Below are 16,302 nucleotides of genomic sequence, written 5' to 3' on the forward strand. Positions count from 1 at the left end.
ACTGTTTCCACTCAGCAAAGTGATCTGGAAACGATAGTGTTAAAAATTAACTTTATTTCTAAGAAGAAAAAAAATTAACCCAGTAGGTGGCACTCAAATTATCAGGTGCAGAAATAGGTGCAGCAATAATAATGGAGAGTCTGATCGTTCACAATAAAAATAAACAAAATATTGTGGCACAAAATTAACAGTGAAAAACAATAATAAATGGTGCATTGTTACAACTATAAAATACATATTGGATTAACTCGCTTAATAGTGAATACACATTGTTTATTAATTCAATATGTAAATAAATACATCAATCTATGTTAAAAACTGGATAGAAACTGTAGTATATTTTAAAATAGGAATAATCACTGCACACTCTGCAAACACAGAATACACGATGTTAATAATCTGAAATCAGCTGGTAATCAAAATGACCAAGCAGTAGATTGAGCAAACCCTCTGAAATGTAAAACTGAAGGCATTGTCCAAAAGCAACCAATCAGATTCTAGCTATTATTTTCTAGCCTGCACTAAATAAATGCTAGCTAGAATCTGATTGGTTGTTATTGGACAACACCTCCACCTTTCATTTTTAGAAGATAAATCTATCCCTAGTTTAAAAATAAACCATCAAATAAACATTTACTCTGCTATTGCTCCTTTGTTCTTAATGCCCTTCAGGGCAGCACTCTCATAGTTTTATTCTATGAGATGATTAGGATACTCTTTACATAGGTAACTGAGAGAGAGCTTAGACCATTATCTTGTGATGTGTGGCAATAACTCACCGGCCTGATGGAATTTATCTACCATATAGGTTAGGACAGCACAGCAACTACACGGGCTAGAATGTATGTGTTACAGAGCCTCTAGAGAACACAGCTGCCAATCACAGATAATAGAGTAGTATACTACTCACCTACAACATAGACTTATGTACCGTACATCTGTAATGTCTATAATTACAGAACATGAAGCTTGTTGTAGTTTGTAGCAAGAAAATATTTGGCAAGCTGATAGAAACACACCACTTTCATTTATCTGATATTATTAACATTCCTCGGCTTTCAGCTAACTACACAGCAGCTAGAATAATGGAACAATACATCTGGGCAATTACAGCACTGACATTTTGCTTATTCGTAGCAGCTGTGTGATGTCAACTTGTTTGCAAGTTTCCTATTAACTTCTGTATATAATGTATTTACTCGCTACTTTTGTGTCTGGAGTTCTATATTTGTCCAATGTTTTCTTGTATTCAATGAAATGTAAGGATTGAGGTGGGCACAAGAAAATAACAGTGGCAGATAATATTTTATATCTATTGTGTGTGCTTAGAAATATATATAATCCTGTTTTCTGTGATAATAAAGTCTTCAGTTCTCAGAGGACAGACAGGTATGAAGTGTCAATGGGGATATAAAAAAATTAAGCATAATGGAACATGAGCACAATGAAAATTGTAGACCAAAAAATGTCCAATTGGGCTAGAATTTCTGAGCTCTGCTTGAAGTCTATGGGGTATATTGACTAAACTGCAGGTTTGAAAAAGTAGAGATGTTTCCTATCGCAACCAATCAGATACTAGCTTTCATTTTGTAGACTGTACTAATTAAATGATAACTAGAATCTGATTGGTTGCAAAAGGCAACATCTCCACTTTTTCAAACACTAGAGCACTACAACCCCCATCATGCTATGTTTACTGAATGTGGCAATAGGGCACTTTTTGCATTATAAATAAACATTTTAATAAACTTAGGGAATAAGGATAGAATTGCATCTAACATTAATAAAAATAGGAACTTTAATATACAGCTGGTTCATACTGAAAAACATAGACAAATATGTAAAACCTGGGACTATACCTGTGTGAAGGGAGCCCCTGGTGGCCTATGCTATGGCGTTACATCTCGATGGAAGTTCCACTTTCACTATGAGATTGCGACATATGGTCTAAAACTGGGTGGGAATGTGAGAGCCTGCAGGTATGTCCTATTATCCCCTGAAGAGCGGCGTTATGGACAGGAGGCTTCCATCTCTACATCAAACATGTATGAAGTTACTTATAATGGTGCAGTTTTGTCGCTGCGTGTCTGTGCAGTTTAGTAATGTGATAGTAACAGTTAGCATAGATAGGAGGAAGTGATCGCCACCTATGGGTGGAAACACAGAATTGCCTTATTCACCCTGTGTCTCACACAGACATCTCATATTCACCCTGTGTCTCCTCCAGACATCTCATATTCACCCTGTGTCTCCTCCAGACATTCCTTATACACCCTGTGTCCCCCCCCAGAACTCCCTTATACACCCTGTGAGTTCCCCAGACATCCCTTATTCACCCTGTATCTCCTCCAGAGATACAGTATTCACCCTGTGTCTCCTCCAGACATCCCATACTCATCCTGTGTCTCCCACAGACATCTCGTATATACCCTGTGTCTCCCCCAGACATCCCTTATTCACCCTGTGTCTCCCACAGACATCCCATACTCATCCTGTGTCTCCCCCAGACATCCCTTATTCACATTGTGTCTCCCTCAGACATCCCATATTCACTCTGTCTCCCACAGACATCCCTTGTTCACCCTGTGAATATAGCCATTTCTCTGATGACCATTTATAAAAATAGTTTTTCAGGTGAGTGTAAATAAGATGGAATTGCCCACAACAACTAGTCAGATGCTATAATTTCCTAAACAGCACTAGAATAATGTGACAATCTGGTGCTATGGGTAATTCCACCTTTTCTACAGTTAGCTGCAGAACAGTTTTTAATATATGCTGCCCCCCTCCTTTGTTCACGACTAAAACAGCCTCTGTTTGTGTTATTGTATTCATGTTTTCGGCTCCCTCCATGCTAAAAGCGGGGCTCAGCTTTCCCTGCATACTCAGTGCTGTTTATTATGTACGTATCTTGCTGATATCTGCAAACCGTATTGATGAAATAAACAATTTAATGAAATGACTTAGTTTTAAAGATTTTCTCTACCACCCATGGACTGAATTTTTACTTTTGGAAGAAGTATAAAAGGCAGCTTCATAAAAATAGTACGTGGGTGTAAAAGAAAAAAAAGTCACTCTGTAAGGAATAATTTCAACCTTTGCGGTGTTCATGTGCCAGAATTGAGCTCAAGAGTTAGCAATGTCTGCATCCTGTGATAAGCCCAGGCTGTACTGAAAAGAGATAACACAGTCCCATAATAGAGAAATCACATCTGCAGCATGATTTAGCTGTTAGAAAAAAATCAGTCATGTGGACAACCATTTTTTTTGTTGGCCAATGTATTGATTTAGCGATACAGAACTGACCTTTAAATACATTTCTCATGAACAGTTTGTATATCAAGATTTCAAACAGAGAAATGATTGAAAGGACCAGTTAGACACTATTCTCTACATTTTTACAAAATTCTGGCTTCCTGCAGTTACAAATAAAAGATATATCAATCTTAACTTTTTTGACTAGGGGTGGTCTGGATTGTTTCTTTCAAATGCTGGGGGCAAAGAACACCATACAAAATCAATGTAAATTCAATCTCAACAAAATGTATAATTCAAGCATTTTTCCATCATCAATCTCTAAATACACTACTGCATGTTGTCTGTGCTCTAGACACAATCCTCAGCTCTCCTTGACAATTTCAAGATTTCTCTGTGCTGCAACTTATTAAACATTTCTTTCAGAATTCAAATCAATGAGTTGATAGTACAGTGATTTGCAAATCATTGCTACTCATTTTTCTGTTGCCTATTGTTTAAAAGAAAGCACTTAATAAGGCTGCTTTTACAATATGTATTTTTGTGCTGGAGAATTCAACTAGTATCAGATTGGTTTGAAAAGATACTAGTCTCTGCTTTCACATCCCCTCCTTTCTTTATTCACTAGAATAGCGCATTGTAGACAGCCACAACTACTGTTAAGGTGTTGCGATCTGCTTCTGGCTGCAGTTCTGCATCTCCTCTCTAGATGCTGCTGAGCCTTCCCCTAATCCTGCCTACAAAGGGTTAAGCTCTCATTGTTGGATCCGTATCATGCTCACCTGTCTTTGGCCTTTAAAAGACTGCCTCTCCCACCACTCTGGGCCAGTTCATCAATTGTCTTTGGTGCGGCTGGTTTCTCAGTGTTACTCCTGTGTTCTGATCCTGACTGACTCCCTGTTCACCTCACCTGCCTGGTAACCAGCTCACAAGTTTCCTAGCTTTACCTGGCAATCCAGGCATCCAATATCCGCAGTCCACTGTCTAACTTAGAAAACCAGAGTCTTCAACTTCTCAGCTCTATCTGACAGACCCAGACGTCCAATATCTGCAATCCACTGTCTCTTAGAAAACCAGAGACTTCTGCTTCCCAGCCAAACCTACTTATTCAGACTAGCCAGTTTCTGCAGTTAGCCTGTTATTCCAGGTATCAAGTACTTGTGTTGTCTGCTTTTTCATTTGTTGCATCCAAGTTTAACCTGTATGTTTTGTGTTTTTAAATAAACCATCTTGTTTCATTTACATTTCTCTCCGTGGTGCTCATACTAGGAATCTTGACATAGGGTACCTACACACTATGCAATATTGCAGCCGATAACTCAAAAGAAATTGAGAAGATCATTATTGTGCATGTTGGATAATGTATCTGGAAGATGAACGCTGTAGGTCTTTGTGTATTCATCTTCCAATCACATTTAAAGGCTGCAATGGAACTAGAAATGATCTGGACAATTAGAGGGGACTTAACAGCAAGACCTTGTCTGACTTGCTCACCCCTGTGTGTGCTATACACTTTACATAGTGATTTGACAGGCAATCCCAATAGTCCATTATATTTTACTCAGAGTTAAGCTGGGTACACAGTGAAGAATTTTTCAGACCGCCGTGCTATCTCGACTGAGGGTCCGATCAGTCTGGCGATTCATGCATACACACTGACACGATTTACCTTCAGATCTGTGCTCGTCATCTGGTCCTTTATCTGGTCCCCTAGTCCGGAGAATGACAGCACAATATTCATTCATTCACTACTGTCACATTGTCACACTGTTTAAAACCGCCTTGTTATAGCTATCCACATGTCCTAACGAATTTTGTTTGCTTCTGTGACTCTGAAACTAAATATTCTGTCACAGAACGAACAAATGAATTATTCCTTCTACAGTGCTCTCTACATTTATTAACTCTGACATTCAGTGCTAACATCGGCTGAAAAGAGCCCGACTCTATGGAGATCATCAGCATGAGTGCATACACACTACATGATCGTTAGGTGATTGATCGGAAAATATTAAATGGTACAACCAACCAAATGAGGCGACAATTGTTCATTTGGGCAGACTATCGACCATCGTGTCACTACACACACTGATCCAACTTTCGAACGAGCAGTCGTATGTCGGCTGGTTGAGCCAATTATTGGACAAAAATTCTGTAGTGTGTACCCAGCTTTAATGAGTGTTTGCAATCAACATTGTAATTGATGCAAAGCAAAGCATAGGCTTGCCAAAAAGCCAATGTAGACCGTTTTCCAGACTTGTTGATGCATGCTAAATGCGCATCGAACCTCTTTGTCACGAGTATGTGTTGCGTACCTGCTAGCGCTGGCACTACACGGAGAAAGGTGCGGCATCTAAGGTTGCCCTTGTTATTCACCAGGGACACCTGCAAGGAGGTATGGACTCTGTCGCAGGAGACACGCAGGTCGCGGTCCTTCCCCAAGTCGAATAGCGAGGCACGTGAGAAGAGTGGTCAGACAAGCCGGGTCGGTAATGGTGCTGGCAATAGAAGTACACAAAGAGTATTCGGAGGGATGGTGAGACAAGCCGGTTCAGTAACGTTCAGGAAGCGCAGTACAACAGGGAGATCCAAAAGGAGTAATCAAAACGGTCAGGGTCAAAGTGTCACAGGCAGGCAGAGGAGTCAAATACAAGCAAGGGTACTGGATACTGGAACGCTGGTAAGCAGGTAAGAGGACCTGATACTCTGGCACTGAGGGTAGCCAGGAAGTGCCTTATAAAGTGGTTGTAGCCAATGGGGAGCTGGAGGGCGGCGGCACTGTCATCAACCACCGTCGAGAACTAAGAGTAGTGTCCAATGGGACGTGCGTGTGTGGACAGAGAGGCCGGGCGGCCAGAAGTGTCGCGTCTGGTTGCTTGGCAGTCACACGTGCAAGGAGAGAGCACAGGCGGCCGTCCCGGAGTGATCGCGGGACGGCGCCTGACAGTCTGAATTCTGAATTCAATGCATGTGGTGTTACACAAAAGCTTTTCCCACAGAAAAATACAGCTCGGGGAAGCAGCTCTACAATATTACAGAGCATTTTTCCTGCTGGCAGAAATACCTGGCGGCAAAACCTCTGTTGCTGGGGGAAAAAACCTCTGCTTTAAAAGTATCAAACCAATTTTCCGGAGCTGTTTAATTGCCTGTTCTGTAAAACACTTTTTTAAGTGAACTGTTTTGCTTATCACCCCAAACACTGCTTGCAGCTTTGTAACTGCTATTAGATCATAACATCTGGATCTGTGACATCCTCTAGGCAAAACCAATTCACATTAATAGGACATCATCTTTTAAAAAAGTACCTAAGTCAAAAAAAAGTAGGCAAAGCTCTTGTGTGACACAAATCTTATGGGTTTCCACTTTAAAAATACAATTCACTAAACAACTGCAATTATCAATAATAGTAATATGTTGGTGGCCACGCTCCCCGGACCATCACCAGTCACTGAACTGTAGCTTGATCCCGGCTCTTTTTCATCTCAGCCTCTACATATCAGACGATAGGTCAGAGTTACATGTACATATAGCAAACAATGGGGATTCCAGGGGATGAACTCTTACTAAAATAAAATTATTGGTACAGGAAGTTATTTAGAAAGATTGTTTTTTAAAGTGGAAAAGCCATTTAAAGTGTGTTTTCCAGCAGTAGATGAAAAACAATATGCATTATGCATCACCTTTGTGATAACAGTGCCTATATTTCTGCAATCTTAAGGGCTTACCATGCAAATTTAACAGAAAACAATTCCACCACCCCCTCGGTGATGCCATAACTGCCTAGCTTAATTCTGGAATCCTTTGTCTCAATAAATTGAGAGCACAGAAATCCCAGCAATTAGGCTTAGAGAAGCCAGAGCACGATGAACCGCAAGTGGAAGTTGAAGTTATATTCCCTGCTTATTCCAAAGATTGAAGAAATCCTAGCATTACCATCAAGAGTAAGGAGGATGTCTGCTACAGATCAGCCTGCACCTATGGATGGAAGGTACCACAAGAGCACCTCTCTTTCTTCCCAAATCCATCTCAACTTCAGCCCATCACTTACCCTTCATGTTATGGACCCATTTTAAAACCCACACATCCTAATTATTTCCTGTCTCATTTATTTCCCTACCCTTTTAGATTGTAACCTCTCAAGCATGGCCCTCTCCATCATATACAGTATTTATTTTTGTAAATGTATGTCTGCTTGCAGACGTATGCCCCATTCTATAACATTCCCCAATGCACAGAGCTGTAGAATATGACAGATGGTTCATAAATAAATGATAACTTAGGCTACATATCTTTGTATGGGTTCCAGTAAAGGAGGTGTTTATGTATGTGTGGGGATAAACATATTTCATGCTCCTTTTTTGGTTATCTGAAACGAATAAAGCATTTTTAAGAAGTCTTAGAAGTACATTTATCAAACCTTCTAAAAATTAAAAGTGGAGGTGTTGCCCATAGCAAGCAATCAAATTGTAGCTATCATTTAGCTATCACATTCTAGAAAAATTGCCACTTTTTTAGGCTTGATAAATCTATCCTCTAGTCTCTATATCCTAGGAGGACAAATGACCCCTTTATAACAGGAGAGTTTTTTTTCACACTCATGCTAATGGTGTGTTCTGTATCAAACTGTGTATTTACACAAACAGTACAGTACATTTGGCACATTTGTGCAAATATAATTTCAACAATCACAGAAATTAAAGATTCAGCCACCGGCAACTGTTCACAATGAAAGCCGGACTGCAGCCTACAGAAAAGTTCTTATTTCTCAAGAAACTCCAGTTCAATGACTATCAATTTGCGGATGATGAGGTCAGTGTTCTAAAAGGTGCATGAAATTAATGTGTTTTATTAACTTGATGTATCGCTGCACACAGTTTGTACTAGAAGCAATCCACTGAGCTATGATATTGATGTCAAGCAACATAAAAGATGGCTGTCTATGAAAAATGTACTTTGCAGAGAAAATATCATTCACACTAAAAAACACTCACTGAACATGAGAATAAATCTATTATTTTTTCAATGTGCCCAGTTTTCATTAAATGGGGCAATTATGCATGAAATGTGACCATATTTTGAAACACGATATGGTTTCTTCTGAATTCCGTTTCCACCGTGACTTCTAATTGAGTAATCTGCCCAATTATGTTCAAAGTTATTTGTGGCACACAGCAATAAAAATAGTATTTATTACCTATACAAAGTGGAGCTGCCCATTTTTCTTTGTGGGTGTGAGGGTGAGGCCTACATTCAGTTTGTCAATTTACTAGGAACTAGTGACATCCCTGAGGTGTGAGGCAAAAAGTTACTAGGAAATTGTATATTGAATATTGTATATTGAATATTGCCTCAACTTACATAATTGTTGAGTCTACTGTAAGTAGGTGATAGGTATACTTTAAGCTACTGATGTTTAATGTATAGCTATAGATGGATGCCCTCTGTTATTCACAACGATATAAAGCCAGATATAACCAGGACACAAGGGCAGATTACCTTTGTTTCCAATGTGTCTACATAATTATTATAGCTCAGGCTGATCTTTTTGGTGCCAGAGATGGCAGACGTCACAATGCGTGAAGCAAACATTTCTAATAAAAAAAATGGCGTATATGAGACTCAACCGATTTTTATTAGTTTAAAAAGGACTTTGCTTTTTTCTGTTTTTGATCATTGCTAAATAAAGGAGTTTCAAACAAAATTAATGTAATTTGGTCACTATGAAAAATTATGTTATCACAAAATATTTGCCCATTCTCTTTGTTCATTTACAAAAAAAAATACTTACATATGCACTACAGTAGCTATTCCTTCATTACCCCCTAAATGGCTGGAGGTTAAACTGACGTATATTTCAGAGCACAAGGGGCCGCAGGTGGCAGTGAGAGTAAGATTCGACTAAGTCTTCATATGGCCGCAACCGTATGTAGTGCTTTGTTCGCATGTGCAGAAGTGCAACGCGTATTATACACAGTATATCACACTTTGCGTCAAACTCTACATGACCCCCTTAATGCCATTAACTACATAGAACATGGTAGTTGATGTCGCCATACAATGCATAATAAATTTTGTAATTCATTTAGTTTTTTCACATTAGAATGTTTGCTTATGAGACCGACAGGGAACATTTAGCATAGTGGGATATAGACTGATCAGCCACATTAAAACCACTGACAAGTGAAGTGAATAACATTGATTATCTTGTTACAATAGCACCTGTGAAGGGGTGTGATATATTAAGCAGCAAGTAAACAGTCAGTTCTTGAAGTTATTGTGCTGGAAGCAGGAAAAATGGGCAAGTGTAAGGATCTGATCGACTTTGACAAGGGTCTTGTGGGGTGTTCCTGCTATGCAGTGTTCAGTATCTACCAAAAGTGGTCCAAGGAAGGACAACTGATGAATCGACGACAGGGGTGCCCAAGACTCATTGATGTGCGTGGAGAGCAAAGGTTAGCCCGGCTGGTCCAATCCCACAGAAGAGCTACTATAGCACAAATTGCTGAAAAAGTTAATTCTGGCGTCAGAATATATCAGTTTGCTGCGTAAGGGGCTGCGCAACCATGGACCGATCAGAGTGCCCATGCAGACCCCAGTCCACAGCCGAAAGCGTCTACAATGGGCACGTGACCATGGAGCAATGGAAGAAGATGGCCTGGTCTGATGAATTATGATTTGTTTTATATCATGTAGCAGTTAGGTGCATGTGTGGGTTATTTATCTGTGGAAGAGATGGCACCAGGATGCACTATGAGAAGAAGACATGCTGATGGAGGCAGTGTGATCCTCTGGGCAATCTTCTGCTGGGAAACCTTGGGTCCTGGCATTCATGTGGATGCTGTTTTGACACATACTACCTGTCTAAACATTGTTGCAGACCAAGTACACCCATTCATGACAACATTATTCTCTGATGGTAGTAGCGTCTTTCAATAGGATAATGCACCCTGCCTTACTGCAAAAATTGTTCAGGAATGGTTTGATGAACATAACAAAGAGTTCAAGGTGTTGACGTGGCCTCCAAATTCACCAAATTTCAAGTCCGAGCCATGGAGGAGCCACCTTGCAACTTACAGGACTTAAAGGATCTGCTGCTAACTTCTTGGTGCTAGATACCACAGAACACCTTCAGAGATCTTGTGGACTCCATGCCTCAACCGATCAGAACTGTTTTGGAAGCACGAGGGGACCTTCACAATATTAGTCAGGTAATTGTAATATTGTGGCTGATCGTTATATTTACTGCATATTCATGGAATCATTTTTCAAGATAAAACTTACGAAAGAAAATTAGAGCCACCTGCAACATGAGTAACAGAAATGCACTCTCTTTCTGGCAGTGTATAAAACAAACATTCACACTAATGTCATTAAGTAATTTTTTTTATTGATTTAGCTCTTCATGAGGTAGAGAATCCTCATCCTATCCATCAGGAGAGGGTTAAACATGAATTAGCCCTAAACCTAAAAGACTACAAAACCCTAATATACATAGTTCATGGCTACTCTTAGATTCCAATGCAGTTCTGTTAAAAGAAAACTATAAAAGAGTATTCTTAATCCACTTCATTTCAGATGGCTGAAGTCACCACCCATATATTAAGGACTTTTCTTTATGGTATTTGATGCAGATCATGAACTGAGTCTGCAAATGGTTGAAATGCTGTGGCCTTATTCCTGCATGAGAATCTACCAATACATACAGTGCATTTCTGCAGAGTAAAACTGCAGGCCTGTCACTCACACTGTCTGTCCAGTCAGAGAAGCACCTCCCCTAACATCACTGCCTGCTACAAGTTATGAGATATAGCATGATTTACATATTTAGTTATTCATACCGTTAATCATAGTCATACTAGTAAACAGTGGAAATGGTTGAATTGATCTAATTGTGCAGTTAAGTGAGCTGCATTAAAAGTTATTCCATCTATAGATGGTCCCGTCCTGATAGCTTCAACTACTAGTTCACTGGTTCCACCTAATCCAAACTAAACCTGTTAAAGTGGCTTTCATTTTACTTATAACTACAATGGCGACTTCCCTCTCACAATGTACAAACTTTTTACTCTTTGTATGAGTCTGAGTAGAAATAGAAATATTCAATATTTTAAGCATAAGTAACATATAGATCTCGAACATATGCCTACAACTGCAATTATTCAAAATATTATTACCAAATAAAAAATATGTTATTTATAATAGCAAAAAATAGTATCAGAAAACATAAAAAGCAAAATAAAAAACTGTGAAGATACTGGGTTTTCTGGCCCAATTCTACCCACTTCATGCTGGCTGGCCACCCACGGGTGCCTTCCTATGCCAGGGAAGTCTACCCAGTACTTCTAGGATTCATATTAGTCACTCAGGCAAATGCAGTTAGATAGTAAAGCAGTACATTTATTGTAATAAATGCAATCACTAGATTATTATGTACACATAGTAAATAAATGCCAGGCAGGTTTACCACATCATCTGTCCCTTACCCCCCTTGCTTAAGGAGCTACAGTCACCTGGATGTCCCGCCTTAAAGTCCCATGGAGTTCTTCTCTTAGCTGCAGCTGTAGTCTATTGGAAGAGAACAAAAACTCAAAACCACCTACACTGCACCTTCCATCAATCAATCCTCAGAATGAATATCACCTCCCCTCCTGGAGTGGCTCCTTATGTCTAGGGTCTAATTTCCACACAAACTCTCTCCCAGATTGTAGACCAAATGTCTGGAGTAGTCTTGTGAGAACAATTGACACTATTTGCCTTCCCCTCACCAGTATCTTGCAACCTGAGCCCTACCCATAAATGCCCTGACTTCACTTTAAGGACAATGAATAACAACCTCACTGCCACATCATCAATATACAATGCACAATATACATTCTTACAATGAGCTACAATGTCCCCTTATCCACATGTAATTAGACACTGCATTTGTACTCTGTTGGGCTGAGGAATTAAAGTAAGGGCTATAAAAAAAATACATGCTATAATCCACATTTTGTGAGAAACGAGGGGCAGGCTGGTTAGGATGATATTAATATCATGTTTCACCACCAAAACCTATAACAAAATTCTCCAAGGTGACTTTGTCCAGCATATCAGAGGTGCCTCAGTCATTGAAATTGATGTAAAAGTTATTGTATGTCTCAGCTGGTGCCAAATATTATATCCAAAATGGAATACAGACCAGCTATGTATTTATGGTAATGGGCTAACCTATCCCAAAAAGTAACAGGGAAAAATATTGATTTCATTATACTGTAAAGATTTGTATAAAATTACTATTATTACAAATACCCTTTATTTAAACACGGGATTCCTAATGGGCCTCCATTTTTGTGGAACCCTGACACGTTAGCTTTATCAATGAGTTGCAAAACATATAGAGAACCTGTGTATATATAGCAAAAAATTCATAAGGGGAGATACAATTAGGAGCGAGGTGCCACCTCATTTCTGCCTATTATAGTAAAGAATCTCCACTAATTTTTCTGCGCACCTCTATGGAATGCGGGGAAAAATGAGCAAAGATTTCACCCTTCACAACATCATTTCGATGAGTCTCCACAGGCTGTTCCGGAGACACTTCGCGGTGACTTGAATCTGAATATGCAGCTTTAAAATGGGAAACTTGTAACATAATTTACTCTGGTTACTAGGAAGAAGAAAGATCATTTTGTTAATTTTTAATTTGAGCTGTGATTCAAGCTGCTGTTATCAATTTTCGGTCTGCTCGGTCTTATGCGATTACCATGGCAACCAAAGCCTTCCTTTCCTGTAGCATCCCATGATCACTGGGGAGGTGCCGTCCCTGATCACTCCGTCCCAAACAGAGCAATTTTGCAAAGGGAACAATGAATTATGCCAGAACCACTTAGAAAAAAATAGCTTTATGGTGTACAAAACTAGCTTTAAAAATAAATATTGTGGGATTGCTGCTTTAAAACCTAATCTTTCAGTGCTACATGCTCTTATTTCAAACTACTTACTAGCAAGAGAGAGTGACCTGGTCCTTTCCTGATGTAAAGTCATATTGCAGCCGCTGTTGCCTTTTATGCAGAGTCCATTGCACAAACTCGTTGACTTATACCCTATAGCCTACTGTAGAGATCATTTTGCAAAAATCCCATTACACAGACTCCACTGGTCACCTGCTTACAACCTATAACCACCTCAGAAATCATATTACAAAAACTCTATTACCTATTGCACAAATCCTACCGCCCTCTGCCCACTACCCTGAACCTGCAATCCATTGGTGAGATCTTCTGCTACAGACCCCATAGGCTGCATATCAGAGATTTCATTGCGCAAATGCCATTGACCACTGTACAGATACCATTTCAAAGATGCCATTGCTTACTGTAGAGATTCCATTGCAGAAACCTTACTGCATAGTTCCCTTTGGCTACTACACATATCTTCACCATCATCTTAATTTATTTATATAGCATCACAGAATCTGCAGCAACCGCACAATAAAAAAATAAACAGAAAAAAATATAGATAAGATAAGGGACAAGAGAAACAATAGAAGCAGTAAAAATCGATACAAGAGACTAAACAGAAATCAATTACCTAAGAAGACACAACTAGAACTAAGGAAACATTATAAAGAGGGTAAGAACATAGGAAATAGTGAGGGACAAACTTTTGAGAGTTAACATTAAGAGGATTTTGGTAGTAAACAGAGTCGGCAGGTGGAGCGTGAGGAGGGAATTGACTTAGGATGGGGCTGGGTAGTATGCAAAGGCTGGGGCAGGGAGTTCCACATGTGTGGAGCAACGCAGGCAAAGTCCTGAAGGCGGGAGTGAGAGATGGGGAGAAGTGATGAAGAGAGGTGAAGACATTGATAGAACGTAATGGGTAAGTAAGGGAGCATTTCTTAACAAGGTCGTAGATGTAGGAGGGGAAGGCATTAAAGAGGCTTATAAGTGAGGGCAAGCAATATGAATTGTATTCTGGAAGGTAAGGGGAGCCAATGGAGGGGTTTGCAGAGAGGCACAGTGGAAGTGGAACATCAGGAGAGGTAGTTTAGCCAGGACACTGCATTCAGTGCAGATTTAAGGTGGGGCAGACGTTTGTCAGGCAAGCCAGAAAGAAAAAGATTGCAATAATTAAGGCAGGAAATGACAATAGCATAGGAGATCTTGGCAATGCTGCAAAGGTGAAGGTGACAGGAATGAGCGAGTGTCTGGAAGTGGACAGTTATATTATGGGCAAAGTCAAGGATGATTCCCAGGTAGCGTGCATTGGGAACATAGGAGAGGGTGACATCATAAACCTTAAGGGAAATCAGAGGAGGGGATGTGACACCAGATTGTGGAAAGTTGATAATCACAGTTTTGGATATGTTGAGCTTGAGGTAGCATCCAACTATCCAGGTCGAGATGGCAGAGAGACAGTCGGACACACAGGAGATGAGGGAGGAAGAGAGGTCAGGAATGGTAGATTAGAGTGATATTGGAGGTCAAAGAAGTGGATGAGTTGACCAAGAGAGGAGGTGCAAAGAGTCAAAAGTAATGGACCAAGAATAGAGTTTTTAGGAAAACCAACAAATAGAGGGACAGGAGAGGAGGCGAGTGGGAGCAGGCACCAGAGAAAGAGACACTGAAGTAACAATCAGAGAGGTAGGAGGTAAACCAGGAAAGAACAGTGCCACAGAGGCCAAACGTGTGAAGGGTTGTGAAGGAGGAGAGGATAGTGAACTGTGTCCAAAGTGACAGAGAGGTAAAGGAGCAAGAGAAGATAAAGATGTCCCTTTGACTTGATCATTAGTAACAATTCACAGTTGATATAAGCCATACTGACCCCATAGCACCCTTGCACAATGGTCAGAGCCTATAGCAGATCCCACTAGAACTTGCATAAAATCCAAGTGCTATTGCATTGACCCTTTTGGCCAGGTCACAAATATTAATGACTACTACTCATATTCCAAAACATTGATCTCATTGCCACACATTAGAATCCATGCTTTCATTAGCCAGTGCACAGACTCTATTGCATATACAGTATATACATGGCACTTTATTTTAGTAATTGAATATATTTTTAATATTTTAATATTTTTTAATATTTTTTTTCCCCTCGTACTGTATCAAGCCAATTAGTGGCATAACAAGGGTAGTAGTGGTAGTCACCGCACCAGTGCCTTTGGGTTCCTCTTTAACTTCAACTGTTATGCAGGCTCCGGGCTGCCTGGTTCTCTCCTTCCCCTTCCCTCCACAGAAATACCAGCATGGCTTGGTTAGCAGTTATAGGAAGGTTGCTAAAATAGGAAAACTTTTCAGCACTCCCAAGAGAATTCAGAGCTAGAAATGATCCATAATCTACTAACCAGGCCACAATGGTGCTTCCAGATTTACAGGAGTTCCCAGCACAGGTTTTGCTTCGGTGCCTTGTGGCTTTTAGCTATGGCCCATATCTCGCTCACCCAATCCTAAATATCTTTATTGATCAGAAGCTCTTCTGGTTCCTTGCTACTGAATGCCAAACCTGGTAGCATCCAGGATGTGAAATTACAACACAAAACTGGCGATTCTCCACCTTTTTTTGTACATTTATACTTCATACCTGTTTGCACTGTAACACTCTCTATTGTGCTCTTACCCAAAAAGCTCATAGTATGATATGAAGTTCATATTCATTAATCAGATTCTTTACATCTAAAAAGAAGCAAATTTGAGTGTCGCCCATGGTTCTCCCGGCAGGTGGGGTTACTAGCCTAATATTACAGGTCTAAATTTATTTCTGCAGTGTGCGTCAGTATTGCTGTTTACTTGTTTCACATCAACCTGTAGAGTTTTCTCGGCTAAACACTTGTCACTTGTCTTGTGTAGATTTAGCAATCAGCTTTTAAAGGAAATCTCGGCCCGCTGTGTATTCATTAAAGACGTTTTAGAGTCTTAAAAAGAAACCACTTGAATGGCAAATTACAGATAGTAAGTCACCATGAATTCTGCTTCCCGTCAAACCTCATTAGCTAGAATTGTTGTGTTGTTCAACTGTGGTAATGCAAAGTGAAAGACAAAATGGAAGGAGGTTGAATGC

The 16,302-nt window shown here is 39.9% G+C and overlaps 1 protein-coding gene across 4 annotated transcripts in view; it reads right to left on the reverse strand.

Moving 5' to 3' along the window:
• Positions 1–16,302, reverse strand: part of NTRK3 (neurotrophic receptor tyrosine kinase 3) — a 479,767-nt gene that overhangs the window by 62,517 nt on the left and 400,948 nt on the right. The window lies entirely within an intron of this gene.

Source organism: Mixophyes fleayi, chromosome 4 (assembly GCF_038048845.1).
Source record: "Mixophyes fleayi isolate aMixFle1 chromosome 4, aMixFle1.hap1, whole genome shotgun sequence".
In the NCBI taxonomy this organism is placed as follows: Eukaryota; Metazoa; Chordata; class Amphibia; order Anura; family Limnodynastidae; genus Mixophyes; species Mixophyes fleayi.